Source organism: Narcine bancroftii, chromosome 14 (genome assembly GCF_036971445.1).
Source record: "Narcine bancroftii isolate sNarBan1 chromosome 14, sNarBan1.hap1, whole genome shotgun sequence".
Taxonomy (NCBI): domain Eukaryota; kingdom Metazoa; phylum Chordata; class Chondrichthyes; order Torpediniformes; family Narcinidae; genus Narcine; species Narcine bancroftii.
The window spans coordinates 38,813,130-38,832,313 of NC_091482.1; the positions used below are offsets into that span (position 1 = coordinate 38,813,130).

The following is a 19,184-nucleotide window of genomic DNA, read 5'->3' on the forward strand; positions in this document are numbered from 1 at the left end:
ACATGGGAGAAGTTATGCTCTGGAACTATGAGAAATACAATAAACACGAGGTTACGTATGATACAATATAACTGGATACACAGGCTATACATTACACCTCAAAAGTTAAATAAATGGTATTTGACAGATGTTTTTGTTGTAAAAAAGAAATGGGAACAACAATTCATGCAATGATATGTGAGAAAGTGGAAAAATTTTGGGAAGATCTAAACCAGATATTAAATAAAATTACAGAAAACAATATACCAAAAAACCCAGAGATCTTCCTCCTAAGTAACATAAAAAACAAAGAATTTGGACTTGATTTGGATGGTGCACAAAAATGATTTGTTATGATAGCTCTAGCCGTAGCAAAAAAATGGATTATGTCAACCTAGAAATTAGAAGATAATTTGAGAATACAACAATGGTATATAGAAATGAATAAATGTATTCCATTAGAAAAAATAACATATAATTTAAGAAATAATATTGAAATATTTGAACAAATATGGGAGCCAGACATGAAACACAATCGAGAAAACCTACCGGGGACATCTACCACCTAAAATAACGAAAGGAGAAGGAAATGAAAAGAATTGACTCAGTGGAATTTCTTGTTTATTTTTATTGAATGACAACATTTTTTGACTGGTTTAATGTATCTTAGATTCTGTACTTTAAATGAATGGGGGGGGGGAGGTAGGTAGGGTGGGATGGGGGGGGAGAAAATGACACTGTATATATTTGAAAAGGAAAATGTATGTATCTTGGTCAATGTGGTTTATGGTGTGAAAAATAAAAATTTTTTTAAAAAGCCAGAATAGTCCCATTTGCTATGAAAGGGAAAATTGAGGCTGAATTAAACCGACTAAAAGTATGAAGTCACATTAGAACCAATATAATACAGCGATTGGGCAGCGCCCATCATACCCGTACGAAAAGTAAACGGGGAGATTCAAATTTGCAGCGATTACAAAGTCACCATCAACCCATCACTCAAAGTACCCGAACACCCAATGCCCAAGGCAGAAGAATTCTTCCAAACACTCAACAGAGGTCAAAAATTCACAAAACTAGATTTGTCCTAAGCCTATCAGCAGATAGAATTGGAGAAGAAAACTCCAGGGAATATGTGACAATCAGTCCCATCTGGGACTCTTCTCCTATAACTGCAATTCTTACAGAATTTCAGCAGTACCAGAGATTTTTCAAGCAACCATGGCCCCATCACGACATGGACTCTCAGTTGGGCGTTACCTAGATGATGTCATCATCACGGGCCAAACGACAGTGGATACTTACAAAACCTTGAAAAGGTTTTAACCAGACTACAACAGGGTTACGAAAGGACAACTATGCCTTTACGCGCCTCTCAGTAACACATCTTGGGTTTAAAATCGACAATGAATCCAGCAGGAACAGAAGCCGTTCACAAGGCCCCGTACCCAACTAACAAATCGGATTTACAGTCTTTCCTAGCACTTGTTAATCACTACCAAAAACATATCCCTAATATGTCTACCCTATGCATCCCGCTGAACCAATTACTCAAGAAAGATCAAACGTGGTATTGGAACACAGAAATAAAAAAGTCAATCAACTAAAGGAAATACTAATGACAACAAATTAGGTGCTGATCCACTCCGACCACCACAACCATCCGGGAATGGGTCGAATGAAGGCACTGGCCTGGATGCATGTCTGGTGGTGCTCTATCGACAGAGACATTGAAACAACAGTAAGAGAATGTGAAGTATGTCAGACAATGCAGCCAAAAATGGCACAAGCCAAAGCTAACCTATGATAATGACCATCCAAACCCTCGCATTAGATTCATGTAGACTTCGCTGGACTACTCATGGGTGAGACTTTCCTAAACGCTGCAGACGCATTCTCCAAATGGCCACTAGTTTCACAGCTGAACAACACCAAAGCAGATCCTATGATTGACTGTGTGTGTCTGTGTGTGTGTGGGTCTCTGAGCGTGTGTATCTCTGAGCATGTGTGTGTGTGTGTGTGTTGGTCTATGTGTACGTGTGTGTGGGTCTATGTGTGCGGGTCTGTCTCTGTGTGTGTGTGTGTGTGTGTGTGTGTGTGGGTCACCGAGTGTGTGTATGGGTCTCTGTGTAGGTCTCTGAGTGTGGGTGTGTGTGTGGGTCTATTAGTGTAGGTGTGTGCGTCTCTGAGCATGCGCTCCTGCGCTGGGGCGCGCCTGCGCTGGGGCGCGCCTGCGCCGGGGCGCACCTGCGCCGGGGCGCACCTGCGCCGGTAGCGCGAATGTGTGGGTCTCTGAGCATGTGTTTGTCTGTGTGCGTGTTTGTCTGTGTGTGTCTCTCTCTCTAATATTTGTTTCTCATCAGGTAATCCATCCAAAATGGCATTGTGGGCTTTGTTCCCCAAGCTGTCCATATTGGCTGTCCATGGACCATCTCTGCCCCAACAATCCTCAGTGTCACCTGCATTAAATCAATGATAGGGGAGCACTTTTTGGGTAACTCTAGCCGTGTTTCCTCAGTCAATCTGGCCAGTTTAGTTTTTCATTCACACATTCCTGCTGCCTGGGGTTAATGGGAGTAGCGGAAAATCCCCATTTCCTGAAACAGTTCTTCATTTACATCATCCTTAAAAATTTTTTATTTAATTTCACATATGCATTAAAAACATAAATTTCTTACTTGAAAATAAGTTAACATTAATGCAAAATGATTTTAAAAAAAAACCCCACCTCCCCACTACCCAATAGAAAAGAAAAAAGAAAACATCTGGTAAAAATTGAGCAAAACTCTCAAATAAATTCTAACGTCTTAACTTTCTCGATTTTAGGAGTCAGAAGGTTCAGGTTGGGTGATTACAACTTAATTCCTACACTTGGTAAATACGGTTCCCAAATTTTTTAAAAAAGAAAATTCAAATTTGTTCCATCAATTATATGTAATTATTTCAAGGTGGATACAACGACCCATTCCCAAATACACATTGGACTTCCAAGTTACTGCCACACATTTTAACCATATAACAATCACAGCACAGAAACAGGTCATTTGGCCCTTCTCGTCCACACTGAACTAAATACTCTCATCTAGTCCCACCTATTTGCATTCCCCTCCCATCCATATACCAATCCAATTTTCCCTTAAAAGACAAAATGGACCCTGCCACCACTATTTCTCCCGGAAGCTCATTCCACTCAGCCGCCACTCTTTGAGTAAAGAGATTCCCCCTCATGTTACTTCTGAACTTTTGCCTTTGAACTCAAAACCTCTTGTTTTAATCTATCCCACTCACAATGGAAAAAGCCTATCCACATCAATTCTATCTATCCTTCTCGTCATCTTAAATACCTCTATCAAATCCCCTCTCAACTTTCTATGATTCAAAGAATAAAGACCTAATTTGCTCAATCTTTCTTTGTAATCGAGATGCTGAAACCCAGGTAACATTGACGTAAATCTTCTCTACACCCTCTCTATTTTGTTGATATCCTTCTTATAATTTGGTGACCAGAACTGCACACAGTACTCTAAATTTGGCCTTCTACAGTCTCAACATCATTTCCCAACTCCTCTATTCTATGCACTGGTTGATATAGATCAGCTATTTGAACAGATTCTTTTTGATGTTTAATTCTGTGTCAAAAAAATTTGCAAGTAAATATTTCAGTTATTTGGTTTTAGAAAGGAATTAAGACAATAAAACATTAGGTCTCAACATTTCTTTCCACTCACATCCCACTTTAAGTAATCCTTTCTGCCATTGGTGCTCTGCGATTAATAAGGGATTGCTTCAGATGGTTTGTGGGTGGAAAGAAAGTTTTAATCATCCCTCATTGACTCGTGACATGCACGGTTTCATAACACCAAAGGAAATGGGCCACAACTATTTTGGTAACTATTAGGTCCAGAGCAGTGATTCTCAACCTTCCCAGTCATGTACTACTTTTAGAATCCCTTACTAATCTATGGCGAAGTGGGATGTGAGAACCATTACTTTAAGGTCTCAGTATATACAATATTGTGGTGAGTGGGAAGAAAAAGTTTGAAAATCACTGCATAAAAGGTTCAACTTTAATGACATTTGAGCAATTGAAATGTAGGTATGGGATACAGAACAATACAATATTCTATTATCAGTTAAAGGCATAGTTATGAGAATATTTGGGTCCATATTTGATGTTAACTGAACAAATTTAATTGGACATTTCTGTGATGTAGACAACTTTGCAAAATGGAATGAGGTCAGAAGTCAAGACAAAGATGGGAGAAAGATTTAAAAATAAATATTCAAGAGGAAATTTTTTTAGAACTTTGTCAGGACACAATTAATGTTGGGCATAGAATGGTACAAGATCTTACTCCACAGAAATTGAATGGATTAAATTCTAATTTTTCAGATAAATGTTTTATTTGGAATAAAGAAATAGTTACTTTACGTTCTACCTGGGAATCTTCAAAATTAAGACCCTTTGGGACAGAATTGGGATTAATTTTGGAAGGAGTTACAAAAGTTAAGTAATACCCAAGATCCAATTTTTCATTTATCTTGGCTACAAAGTGAGGACCATGGCCTGAACTCAGTGCCTCAGGCAGTCCACAGCAGGGTCGAAATTTTAAACCCATCTTCAAATCAGTAAAACAAAATCTTAATAGAAGTCAAGTCAATATTTTCTTAAAACAAACAGGATAAATGTGGGTATAATAGAGCAACAAAGATAGCAACACTTACTGTTTGCATATTTGGTTTAGTTAATTTTGTCTCTGATGCTGCATTTCAATGGATTCAGAAATCATGTGATCTTGTTCATTTTCAAGTTGATTGCTGGTCCTCAGCTCAAAGGATATTGGAGTGTTTAGGTCTTCTTGATGCATTTTCAAGCATTGTTCTACCTCAAAGCACATTGTCATCGGGCTGCAGGAGGGACACCTGCTTGACTCCAGTGGGTTCCTCCAGACATCTCTGAGTCTCCTGCCCCTGTGAGTGTGGAATGACAGTGCTTTGGTTAGTGGCTGTACATAGGTGATCAACAAATATCACTTCAGTCTTAGGATTTTAACCCTGTTCTGCCTTGCGGGTTTATAAGCATTTCAAATAACAGCAAAACTTTGATTCAGTTCAACCCAGTTCCTGCTGACGACTTATTCTTCAAGGTCCCAGGCAAATCAATCATAACAAGACAATATTTTTATTAATTCTATAAAATCACTCTTGATACCAGTGGTTCTCAACCTTTTTCTTTCCACTCACAACCCACTATGCCATCGGTGCTCTGTGCTGTGTCATGGATTGGTTAAGGTGGCGTGTGGTTGGGAAGGGAAGGTTGAGAATCAGTGTTCCAGACCTTATTTTGCTCGGAGAAAAATGGTTGTTGGCCCATTTCCTTTGGAGTTCTGAAACTGTGCACTCCATGAGTCAATGAGGACTGATTAAAATGGGTTTTTCAAACATTTTCTTCTCATTACTAATCACAGAGCACTCATGGCGTAGGGATCACTTGAAGTGGGATGTGAATGAGAAGATAAAGGTTGAGAACCACTGCTCCATTCACTCAAAAGGGAGGCACTTGTGTACTTCCTGAAGAGAATTTTGTGGAGAGATAATGCGTCCCTTCCTTTGGTCAGTCCTAGCTTCTCAGATGAGCGATGTGCCACTCCTCCTTGGTCAAATAAATTATTGCATTAAGTTGTACAGTTCAAAGAAATTGTCCAGCAGGGGTGGTTCATAATTCTGGATCCCTACTGTTTACAGAGCTCAATGAAATGAGCAGGGCCCTGAAGTTATCCCCTATCAGGCGAGACTTCAATTTCTGAATCAACGGTGATTCATAACAGCAGCTCTTGCAGTAGCATCTGTCTGAGGGGGACAGGGTTCAGGTATGGGGATAAATATTCCTTTCCTTTTCTCTAACAAATAGAAACAATTCAAATCCTGGGAAGACTGGATGATAGAAGGCAGCTGTCTTTATTTCTGTATTTTTCACAATGGCATCACCTGCAGTGTAAACTTCGATCTGTTAAATCTTGTCCTGTTAAAAGATAGTTTTACTGCAAACAATCCATGTTCACCTGGAGGCACTTTTTAAAAGGCTGTCGAGTTGACAGTAATACAGTCATGGAAGGTCAGATTAATTCTCTTGGGGAAGAGTTCATAGTGGCTCAAAAGTGCTTGATTAGATGTCAGGAGAGCTGCCACTGAATGTAGCCCCTCAGGCAGCACCTCCTGCCACCACGTAACAGGGTAACCATGTGTTTTTAAAGCAAGATTAACAGTCTTCTAGACTGTAGTATTAGCCCTTTCAACCTACCCATTGCCCTGCAGGTTGTAGCATACGGTACAGCTGGTGGCAATCCCCTTTCGTAGCAAGGCTCACCGCAGTTCAGGGCTCATGAATGCTGAGCCCCTATCAGTATGAATGTAATTGGGAAAACCAAAAATGCTGAAAATTCTGTCAAGTGACTTAATGACAGACACTGACGAGACATCAGGGCAGGGTATCCCAAAGGGAAACCTGGAATATTCGTCAATTACAGTCAGGAATGTACATTTTTGTTGTTGAAAGGTAACGGCCCTTCAAAATCTAAACTAATCCTCTCAAAATGTCAGGTTGCCTTGATGAGAGTAACCTCCGGAGCATTGAAGTATTGCAGTTTGCATTCTGCGCAAACAGGACAGCTTTTAGTCAGTTTCCTGACTTCTTCTAGCCTGCCACAATCCCACCGAGTCTAGTGGTTGTTTTCTGTGTGTAGCAGCCACTACATTTGTGACCCCGACCAGTCCAGATCTCCAAACATGGACTCTTCGGCAATGAGCGCCGTCTCAGTAAAGCTCCCCCCTTCTGGACCAACGAGCCCCGTACATGGCTCGGGCAGGCGGAGGCACAGATTAGACTCCGGAAGATCATCTCGAACTCCACCATGTTCTACCACATGGCGAGTGTCCTCAATGAAGAAACAGCGGCCAGAGTGGATGACACGATCCCTGAGGAGGGCAAGTACATCACCGTCAACCACCTCCTCCTCTGCACCTTCGGACTCTCCCGTCAGCAGTGCGCGGCCAGACTGATGCACCTCGATGGCCTGGGGGACAGAGCCCCATCAGCTTTAATGGATGAGATGCTCACAGTGGCAGAAGGAAACAAACCCTGCCTGATGTTTGAGCAACCCTTCCTTGAACAAATGCTGGAGGACATCCAGCTCCTGCTAGCGGACGAGATCTTCTCAGGCCCCAGGAATGTCGCAGCCAGCGCTGACGAGCTGTGGCGGATAAAGAGAGAGAACCAGGTCACCCGCCCTACTCGCAGCCAACCACAGCCAGCCCCAGACAGAAGATCAAGGAGCACAGGCCCCTTCATCCGCTCAGGTCCTCGACCCACTCAACCTCGTGGGTCCCCCTCGCCCTCGCAGGTCCCGACCCCGACCCCCATCCCATCCCATCCCACCCCACCCAACCCCACTCTCACACCCATCCCCGCCACCTCTGACCCAGTTTGTGTGAACCATTTCTACTAAAGAGCATCTTCACCATCTTCAGACGGTCAAAGAGCGCGCGGCCCATGACGTCGCTCTTACGTCATCACGTTAACAGCCCGGATAACGCGGCAGGCAGAGGTTCTCAGGCATGCATGCACAGTGCACATCTCCCCGAGTCTGTGTGTGTGCGTGAGTGACTGTCGGGGTCTGAAGGTGATTCAGTACCGGTCCCAGAGCGGATCTGCAGAACCCGGATCGGAGCGGATCTGTGGGGCTCCTGTGCTTCCAGGACTATGAGACGCTTCTCCCTGGGTCCACGCCTTGGTGCTAACTTAACCAGCTGCTCTACTTGAGCCCGTGGTCTCACTCTCTCGTGCTCCCGGGACAGGACTGCATTGATTTATTCCCTGTTCACTCCCTCTCGTGCGCTGGTGAGAGAACTGCCTTGATTTATCCCTTGGCCACACCGTCTTGTGCACCCAGAACAGAACTGCATTGATTTAATCCCTGGTCACACACTCTCATTCGTCCAGGACAGAAATGCATTGATTTATCCACTGGTCTCACTCTCATGTTCCCCTGTGACAGGATTGAATTGATCCATCCACTAGTCTCACCCTCTCATGCACCCGGGACAGGATTCCACTGATTTAAGCCCTGGTCACCTCCTCTCGTGCGCCCAGGACAACACTGCCTTGATTTATCCCCTGGCCACACCGTCTTGTGCACCCAGAACAGAACTGCATTGATTTAATCCCTGGTCACACACTCTCATTCGTCCAGGACAGAAATGCATTGATTTATCGGCAGGTCTCCATCTGTCGGGTGCCCAGGGCATGACTGCATATATTATTGACTGGTCACACCCTCTCTTGCGTCTGGGATAGAACTGCATTGATTGATCCCCTGGTCAGCTACTCTCGTGCGCCCGGGTCGGGACTACATTCATTTATACACTGGTTACACCCGCTCATGCGCCCGTAACAGATCTGCTTTGACTCATTCTCGGGTCACACCCTCTCGTACGCCCCCGACAGGATTGCATTAATTTATCCCCTGGTGTCACCGTCTTGTGCATGCAGGACAGGGCCTCATTGATTTATCCCCGGTCATTTAAACTCCTGCGCCGAGATAGGACTATAATCATTTATCCACTGGTCACATGCGACCACGTGCCCGACATAATACTGCATTGATTGATCCCGTGCTAACGTACTCTTTTGCACCCAGGACAGGACTGCATTGATTTATTGCCAGGTCATCAACTCTCCTACGCCCAGGACAGGACTGTATTGATTTATACCCTGGTCACACACTCTCGTGCACACGGGATAGGACTGCATTGATTTATATCCTGGTCACACCCTCTCATGCGTCTGGGATAGAACTGCATTGATTTATCCCCTGGTCTCACACTCTCGTGCACCAGGGGCTGAACTGCATTGATTTGTCCCCTAGTTACACCCTCTCGTCCGCCCGGGACAGAACTGCATTGATTTCTCCCCTGGTCTCACTCTCATGTTCACCTGTGGCAGGACTGCATTGATTTATTGGCAGGTCTTCATCTGTCGGGTGCTCAGGGCATGACTGCATGTATGGTCATTTCCTCTCGTGCACCGGGATAGGAATACAATCATTTATCCACTGGTCACATGCTAACATGTGCTCTGGTTATTATTGCATTGAGTTATTCCGTGGTGACTTATTCCCGTGCTCCGAATGCAAGACTGCATTGATTTATACCCTGAAAACTCCCTCTTGTGCACGTGGGACTGGAATGCATTGATTTATCCACTGGTCTCACCCTCTCATGCACCCGGGACAGGACTCCACTGATTTAACCCCTGGCCACCTACTATCGTGCACCCGGGACAAAACTGCATTGGTTTATCAGTTGGTCTCCACCTGACGTGGGCCCGGGGCATGACTGCATCAATTAATGCCCTGGTCACACCCTCTCGTGTGTCTGGGACAGGACTACAACTCCCACTTGTCCATGCGGGACAGGACTTCATTGATTTTTCCCCTGGTCACTTTCACTCCTGCGTCAGGATTGGACTTTATTGATTTATCCCTTGGTCACACACTCTCATTCGTCCAGGACAGAACTGCATTGATTTATCCCCTCGTCTCACTCTCATGTTCGCCTGTGACAGGACTGCATTGATTTATTCCCTGGTCACACCCTCTCATGCGCACGGGGCATGACTGCATGATTTATCCCCTGGTCACATGCTATCGAGTGCCCGGGATAATACTGCATTGATTGATCCCGTGCTAACTTACTCTTTTGCGCCCGGGACAGGACTGCACTGATTTATCACCAGGTCACCTACTCTCTTGCACCTGGCACAGGACCTCATGAATTTATCCCCTGATTTCAACCTCTTGTAAGCCCGGGATAGAACTGCATTGATTTATCCGCTGGTCTCCATCTGTCCTGTGCCCAGGGCATTACTGCATGTGTTATCCACTGGTCATACCGTCTGGTGCACCCGAGACAGGACTGCATTAATTTATACCCTGTTCACACCCTCTCACGTGTCTGGGATAGAACTGCATTGATTTATCCCCTGGTCACACATTCTCGTGCGCACGGGGCATGACTGCAAGGATTATCCCCTGGTCACAGCCTCTCGTGCACCAGGGGCTGAACTGCATTGATTTATCCCCTAGTTACACCTTTTCATCCTCCCGGGACAGAACTGCATTGATTTCTCCCCTGGTCTCACTCTCATGTTCACCTGTGGCAAGACTGCATTGATTTATCCACTGGTCTCACTCTCTCGTACATCCTGGACAGGTCTCCACTGATTTATCCCCTGGTCATCTGTTCTCATGCGCTGGGATAGGACTCCAATCATTTATCCAGTGGTCACATGCTCTCGTGCGCTCTGGTTATTACTGCATCAAGTTATCCCGTGGTTACCTACTCTCGTGCTCCCTGTACATGACTGCATTGATTTATTCCCTGATCACCTCCTCTCGTGCGCCCAGGACAGAACTGCATTAGTTTATCACCTTATCACCCACTCTCGTGCTGCCGGAACAGAACTGCATTGATTTATCCTCTAGTCACACCCTCCCTGGCACCCTTGATAGGACTGGTTTGATTTATAGCCTGGTCACATCCTCTCGTGCACCCAGGACATGGCTGCATTGATTTATCGCCTGGTCACACCCACTCGTGCGCCCACACTAACGCTCCTGCGCCGGGACAGGACTCCACTGATTTATTCCCTGGTCACCTACTCTCGTGCACCCTGGACAAAACTGCATTAGTTTATCCCCTGGTCTCACACTGTTGTGCTACCGGAACAAGACTGTATTGATTTATACCCTGAAAACCCTCTCTTCTGCACGTGGGACTGAACTGCATAATTTATCCCTTGGTTTCACCCTCTCAAACTCCCGGTACGGGACTCCAATGATTTATCTCCTGATCACCTACTCTCGTGTGGCCGGGAGAGGGCTGCATTGATATATCCTCTTATCACCTACACTCGTGATGCCGGGACAGGACTGCATTGATTTATCGCCTGGTCTCCTACCTTCGTGCGCCTGGGACTGGACTGCATTAATTTATCTCCTCGTCACACCCTCTCATGCACACTTGATAGGACTGGATTGATTTATAGTCTGGTCACACCTTCTTACGCACCTGGGACAGGTTTGCGTTGATTCATTCCCTTGTCACCTACACTTGTCAACCGGGACATGATTGCATTGGTTTATTGAGTTGTCACACCCTCTCGTGTGCCCTGGACTGAAAAGCATTGATTTATTCCCGGTCACACACTCTCGTGCACACGGGGCATGACTGCATTGATTTATCCACTGGTCTTCCCTCTCGTGCGCCCTTGACAGGACTTCGTTGATTTATACACTGTTCTCACCCTCTCGTGCACCCGGGACACAACGCTACTGATTTATCCCCTGGTCACCTACTCTCGTGCGCCTGGGACAAAGCTGCATTGATTTATCCCCTGGTCACTTACACTCCTGTGCCAAGATAGGACTACAATAATTTATCCACTGGACACATGCTCTCACGTGCCCGGGATAATACTGCATTGATTGATCCTGTGCTAACGTACTCTTTTGCGCCCAGGACAGGACTGCATTGATTTATTGCCAGGTCACCTACTCTCGTACGCCCAGGACAGGACTGCATTTATTTATACCCTGGTCACACCCTCTCATGTGTTTGGGATAAAACTGCATTGATTTAACCCCTGGTCTCCTACTCTCGTGTGCACGGGGCATGACTGCAAGGATTATCCCCTGGTCACACACTCTCGTCCGCCCGGGACAGAACTGCATTGATTTCTCCCCTGGTCTCACTCTCATGTTCACCTATGGCATTGCATTGATTTATCCTCTGGTCATTTCCTCTCATGCGCCCAGGACAGAACTGCATTGATTTCTCCCCTGGTCTCACTCTCATGTTCACCTATGGCATTGCATTGATTTATCCTCTGGTCATTTCCTCTCATGTGCCCAGGACAGAACTGCATTGATTTATCCCCTGCTCTCACTCTCATGTTTGTCTGTGACAGGACTGCATTGATTTATCCCCTGGTCACCAACTCTTGTCCTTCCGGAACAGGACTGCAACTACTCTCCTGTCTGATTCATTTTTCTCAACGTATATCCTTTACATGAGTGACGCGAGGACTAATTGGGAAACTACTCCCAGTGCAGTGATTTTTCACTTCTTATTTCTGACTGCCAGACTACGCCTCGAAGTTGACACTCATCTTCCATTATAAACCTTGACATTCAATGCTAAACGCCATCATGTCCCTCCCTGAGTATTCCTTACAACATTTGTTACCTGTATCAGCCAATCCAATACCCCTTGACAGCCAATACTCAGTAAAATCCACAACATCGTAACTCCATGCACAACCACATGTTCTAAGGTGATAACATTCATTCTTAACACCACTCACATTTGGATAGACGTATTTCAATCTCTCCAAATGATTATATGCATGTTTCCACAACTTTCAGGCATTCTGCACAAATCCACAACACATTTACTCATCCCATTCATGTTCTGCCCTTTTTTCTGCACCCAGGTTCAGATTTACTTCCGCCAGTCAAAATGGTTTCAACCCTTTCCACCATTCTAGATTATCTGCCCGCAATGATATCTGTCCGTCTACAATTCAGGTGCATCTGTCAATTTTGTACTAGTAAGACTTTCCCCAGAATAGGTCTCAATGAAGTAATGCAAAATCGCGCACGAAGTAAGGGAGTTCATTTTCTGTATCAGCCAAATTAGGTCACTGGACATTTTAATATATTTCAGTGACACTCGTCGTTTTGTTGCATGTTTGAACTTGTTTTTCTATTTCTCATTGTAAAGTCGTTTATTTATTTTTGGACAACTTGAATGATTGCATGTGAGAAGTTATTTTATTTTCACCCACAATGTGCTCAGATGGCGAATGTGTAAGGGGAGACAGTGCTAATGAGTGTTATTGTAGAACGTCAGATGAAAAGGAATATATGTTTGAAGAATTAATTACTGATGTCTGCAGGGATGTAATTCCGTCATTAATTAGCATTTGAGCAGAAGTCATGTGTGATGAAGGATGCGAGATCCAGTGGCCGATAAGAGACTGCGTGGACGAGATGGAAATTCCCAGATTGTGTGTTGCCTCCTTCCTTGTGCCAGCGTTCGGGCTGTCTCAGATGGAGTTTAGGAATTTTCCAAAGAAAAAAAATAATTAGCACGTAAATAATACGTTGTTTTTTCCAACGGGATACATGATCTCAACTCCATATGCCACCTTCGTAAACCCAAATTAATCTCGTTTATCCATGTAATCGTTTTACATATTTTAGCAACAACTGATGCCAATCTCAAAAATGCTTTTTGAAATCTAGTCAATCTGAATTCGAGACCCACTTTTTAATATTACCTAACAAATTTAATAATGGATCCGATGGTATTCTAACCTTAAAATATGTTCTAATAACTCATTAAGTCGCATCCAAAAAGATTTTTTACCATATCGCATGACCAAGTAGAATGTAAAATACAACGAACGTCCTTCCGATATCTAAAAAACATAAATCTGAAGAAGATAAATTACATTCCTTTAATATTTCTGGAAATAAATATAATTGATGCATAAGATTATACTAAACCTATACTACGCGATACCTATACTAAATCTATATCTTACATTAATAATCTTACTCAAACAATGTTTACACAAAATCCTCCAATCATCTTGGATTTTCACAATCCCTAAATCCTTTCCCCATTTTATCCTAGATTAATGAGAGTCTTGTTTAAGCATTTTATTTTGCAATAACAAATACATTTCAGATATAAATCTCTTCTTACCACCTTCTATAAGTAAAGTTTCAAATTAAGAATGTTGAGTCATCCTCAAAGTATATCTATAATTATCCAATAATAAAGCCCTATCTTGATTATAACAAAAAAGGGTATTTGACTGGATTTCATATTTCTCTTTCATTCTATGAAAAGAAATAAAATAACCTCCTTCTAAATAATCCTGTACAGTTTTATTTCTTTTTGATCCCATAATTTCAAAAATTGATAATTAAGTGTAAAAGGGAAAAGTTTATTCTGATATAAAGGTGTTTTACACGAAATTTTCTCGTGTACCTATTTGTTTATTTATCACAGTCCATGATTCCATCAAAGGCATTAAAAGAGCTGACGTATACTGACGCAACAATTTAGAATTCCATTTATAAATAAATTGATCCTTCTTCTTCTCAGGAATCCAGGATAATTCTATATTCGCCCAAGAGTATCTTGGGCGAATCAGGCTCGGCCAGATCTCTTAGGGGTACAGTGTCAATCCTCCCATCTGGGAATTTAACATGAGCATAAATGGGTTTAGCATGAAATGGTTGGACTGGAGGAGCCGTATTACGTGTCCGAGCTTGGCTCTTCAGCAGCATGGTGCCAGGCTCAGATAAACAGGCTGGCCAGTCCATCACAGTTCCTGATTTCATAAGAAAAGCTACGTTCATGAGTTGTTTGATTTGTTGCAGTACACAATAAGGACCGAATGGAATGTAGTGCCTCAGGCAGCACCTCCTGCCACTGGGTAACAGGGTAACCATGTGTCTTTAACACAAGGTTAACAGTCTTCCAGACTGTAGCATTAGCCCTTTCGACCTGCCCATTGTAGCGCGTGGTACGGCTGATGGCAATCCCCTTTTGTAGCGGGGCTTGGCGCAGCTCATCACTCATGAATGCTGAACCTCTGTATGAAAGTAACTGGGAAAACGAAAAGCACTGAAAATTCTGTCAAGTGCCTTAATGACGGACGCTGATGAGACATCAGGGGAGGCTATTGTGAAGGGAAACCTTGAGTATTCGTCGATTACAGTAAGGAAATATACATATTTGTTGTTGGAAGGTAGCGGCCCTTTAAAATCCAAGCTAATCCTCTCAAAAGGTTGGGTTGCCTTGATGAGAGTGGCCTCTGGAGCATTAAAGTTCTGGGGTTTGCATTCTGCGCCAACAGCTTTTAGTCAGTTTTTTGATTTCTTCCAAGGAGTAAAGAAGTTTGTTAGCCCTTATGTCTGCTATGGATCTCTTTTAGCCCCTCAAGCTGAGCACCGGCAGCAGCTCGTGACAATGTGTCAGAGGGATCATTTAAACTGCCAGGTCTGTACTGGATCTCATAAATGTATGTTGATAGTTCTATTCACCAACGTGCCATCTTATCGTTTTTCATTTTACTTTTGTGTTTAGTACTTAACATGTATGCTACAGATTAATGATCAGTAACCAGGGTAAATTTTGTGCCAGCTAGAAAGTATCTCCAGAGGTGAACAGTCTCATTGTAGCCTGGGTTTCATTTTCAAGGATGTTTTAGTTCAGGTCCGTGTAACATGCGGGAGAAGAATTCCACCGGTCTGCCCTTTTGATTAAGGCAAGGGTGTCAAACTCAAATTCACGGAGGGCCAAAATTAAAAACTTGGACTAAGTCGAGGGCCAAACTAAATATTTTATGAAAATTTTCAACAACATCTGCATGTTTTCTCTTCTTTCAACATATGTAATGTTAAACTTTAGGATATAACTTTAGGAGGATAATTTTGCAGGTCAGGAGTAGGTAGCTCAAGTTCACCCTTTGCTTGACCTGAGGGAAACCTATTTGGTCCCTGTGGAGATGTAGTCAGCATTCACAAGCTGTGTCCATTTTGGCCTGCATCAGGACTCAGCATTTCCTGCTCACTCCTCAGGCTCTAGACCTCTATTCACCCTCGACCCACCATCCCTCTACCTGACCAGTCCTTTACCCAACCTCTACTCACCCCTCACTCCACTCGCTCTGCCTCTACCCACCCCATCCTATACACACCCCTCTACTGCCTCTCCCCTGTTCCTCCCTCTACCCGTCTCTCACCCTCTAATCACCCCTCCCCTACTCGCCCTGCCCCTCCCCTTTTACCTCTTCCCTATCCACCCCTCCTTCTACTCATCCCTCCCTCTAACTGCCCCTCGCACCACCATAACTTCCCCTGCCCATTACTCCTCACCTACACCCTCTGCCCACCCCTGCTTACCCACCCACTCAGGCCCAGCGCGCTGCCGATCAGCCTTTGCGGACAGCCACCATCTCTCTCTTCACGTGCAGGGCCGAACCAGCCGTCCCTGGGGTCCGCGCGGGTGCAAGCGCTGAAGGCCATGGCGACCAGGAGAAGTGCGCTCGCACTGTGGAAGGGCCGTCCGGTGCCAGTCGCGCGGGGCTCGCGCTGCCCGGGGGCCATGCGCAGCCTGCCATGCCTGTCGCGCTGACAGGAAATCACAGGCGCTCGCCCATCTGCCGCACCGCTCGACAGGTGGGAGAAGTGACTGGTTGTGCGGGGAGCCTTCCAACTGTCTTGGCGGCTGATGACATCGACAGACTTCTCGTGTTACAATTTCTCGTGTTACAATGGGGAAGGATGTGCAATGAAGGGGGAGGATGGTGGGGGTGACATTACCAAAAAACAGCATCGGCTCTCGCTGCAGGGCAGGCCACCTCTAATACATTTTTGAAATGATCTTGCGGGCCAAATATAATTATATCGGGCCAGAGTTTGAGATGTGTGGATTAAGGGTTCCATCTAAAGCACAATCTGAGACATCAGTTTCCACTTGGTATGGGACATCCTCGTCAATGGACGAGAGTGCAGCTTTGGCAATATCAGCTTAAATTCTCTCGAAAGCCTTCAAAGCTATGGAGAGAAAAAAAAGATTTATTGTCAAACAGAGGGCGTGCCTTCGTAGCGTAGTCACGTACCCATTTGCAGTAGTAGGAAAAGAATCCCATACACCTTTTAAGGGCTTTTGCGGAGTCTGGGGGTGGTAACTTCTTAAGGGTGGCCATTCTTTCTGGATCGGGGTGGATTTCGCCCTTGCTGACAATGTAGCCCAGAGTGGGTAGCTCTGTCGCGTTGAAAACGCATTTGCCCTCGTTAAATGTCAGGTTGAGTTCTTTACCTGTTGCTAAAAATTTCTTTAAGTTGTTGTGCTCAATCTGTGTTTTAACACAGATAGGGAAACGTACCCTGTAACTCATTTGTTCTAACAATAATATCCATTTCCCTCTGAAACACTGACATACCATTAGTCACTCCAAAAGGTACCATTTTGAACTGTTATAACCCCCCCCCCCATCAGCCTCAAAGGCCGTATAGGGTCGTCCTTTTTCTTAATGGGGATTTTGTGATAAGCCGCCTTGAGGTCGATAGTGGAGTACACTTTGTATTGCGTTATCTGATTTATCATTTCATTGATGCGTGGCAGGCGGTAGGCATCCAGGATAGTGTAACGGTTGATTGTCTGGTTGTATTCAATAGCCAGTCGTTTCTTAGTGTGATTTTTCACAACTACCACCTGGGCTCACCACAGACTCATAACATGGTTCAATTACTACCTCTTTAAGCAGTCTCTGGGTCTCAGCTTTGATAAACTCATGATCCTCCTTGCTGTAAGAATGGCTCTTAGTGGCGATCGGCCAACACTTGGAAAAATCACTGAACGGGGAAGGGGCTTTGATATTTAGTGAGGACAGACCAGACCATAGTAACTAGCGTGGGGGATGGTAAGTGTGGCTAGTGGCCCATCGAAACTTTTCATCTGAGATTGAATATCCAACCCCAGTAACACAGGACTGCAGAGCTCAGGCATTACAAAAAGCCAAACATCAGCAAGGCAATGTCCCTGCAAATTTAAAGTAACTTTCCACTTGTTCCATACAGTTTTTGTAAGTTCACTAGAAGCCATCGATATCTTTAGGTTGTGGATACTTCCACAAATTTAAGGCTTTGGCAACCTTCTCGTGGATGTGGCTCTCAGTACTCCCTGAGTCTATTAGGCAATTGAGAGTCTCACCATTAATTTCCCCCTTCATGTCGACCATTCCAGTCCGTAACACCCCCAAACTTTTCAGTCAATTGAGCTAACACAGGTCACTTGAAGCTGATTCGGACGGCTTGTCTGAAGAATCCTCCTTTTCAGAGTTGTCTTGCATTCCTGCAGCTTTAGTGATCTGGCCGAGTTTCCCACAATAGCTGCAGGTAACAGATCGAGGCGGGCACTTCTGTCTGGGATGCCAGTTCTTATCACAGAAGTAGCATTTGCCAGGGGTTCACCCTTTTCTTTCCTTCAGAGTTCCTGCACTCCTGGATGTTTCCCTTTTGGTTTCGAGCATGGCACTTCTCAATGTTTTGGCTAGAATAACTGCCCCGCCATAGGTCAGGGGCTCTGTCTCTAGTAGCCTCTGATGGATGTAACTGGAGTTGAAAAAAGCATCCAGCTTTAAGGCATTCCGGTGTTGTTGCACATTGAGTGCCCTGACATCGCATTCGTTTGCCAGCGAGTCGAGGTCTAGTGCATAGGCAGCATCACTTTCCCCGGGTTTCTGGCGTCTTGTCAGCAACTGGTGGTGAGCAAGCACCACATTCCATGGCAGTCAGACGTTTCCGGGCTATAGCCAGAGTGGTAGCTCCTTGCGTTAAGCCAAAAGGGACTTCACCCAGCAGGGATTACCTCATCGATCACGTTGTTTCGAACCACGTAGTAATAGAAACAAGCAATCCAGTGGTTGAAATTTTCTCTGACCCTCGGGGCAGACTGGTCGATTGTCAGCCGCTCTGGCTTGAGTGCTGCATCCATTTCTGCAAATAAAATTGAAGCCCAGTTGATGAAGTAGACAAAGATGATGTGGTCAAACGACAATCATGACTTTTACTAGCAGAAACTCATGGTACAATAATGAAAGAGAATGGGTGCATATACAGATATACCCAAGGGGTGTGTCTTTAATGGTAGAGATAATACACGGCTAATGTTAGTAAGGCAAAGAAGACTGACAGCTCAGCAGAGATTCACACAGGCGCCGCTTGTTTGTGACAGCGGCCACCAGGTGTTGCACACACCAGTCAGGTAGCATACTTGAGCAGGTCCCAGTAACGAGAAGAGTAAACTTGGAATTCGTACAGGAATCTGTGAGGTTGCAGTGAAGAGAGGAGCTCTGAGCCAAATCTCAGTGACTCAGTCGGAACTCTCCATTGATTGACTTTCTTTGGAAGTCCATTGATTGACTTTCATGGGAAGCCAGGCAAACCGGCTCGTTGTCCTCCTTACGGCAGGCCAGCGTGGCGGTAAGTGACTGATGGATGCTGGCATCCTGTGTCTGAAGGACCCACCAAAACTAACTTTGCAACATGAAAACTGGTCCATCC

At 44.7% G+C, this 19,184-nt stretch overlaps 1 long non-coding RNA gene across 1 annotated transcript in view; it reads right to left on the bottom strand.

The window, feature by feature from the left end:
* Positions 1–1,607: 1,607 nt before the first annotated feature.
* Positions 1,608–19,184, bottom strand: part of LOC138749980 (uncharacterized) — a 250,978-nt gene continuing 233,401 nt past the window's right edge. Inside the window, exons 4-5 of the long non-coding RNA XR_011348987.1 lie at positions 4,705–4,950; positions 1,608–1,694 (exon numbers count right to left, since the gene is read on the bottom strand). This is a non-coding gene — a long non-coding RNA (uncharacterized lncRNA). The remainder of the gene's footprint in view (positions 1,695–4,704; positions 4,951–19,184) is intronic.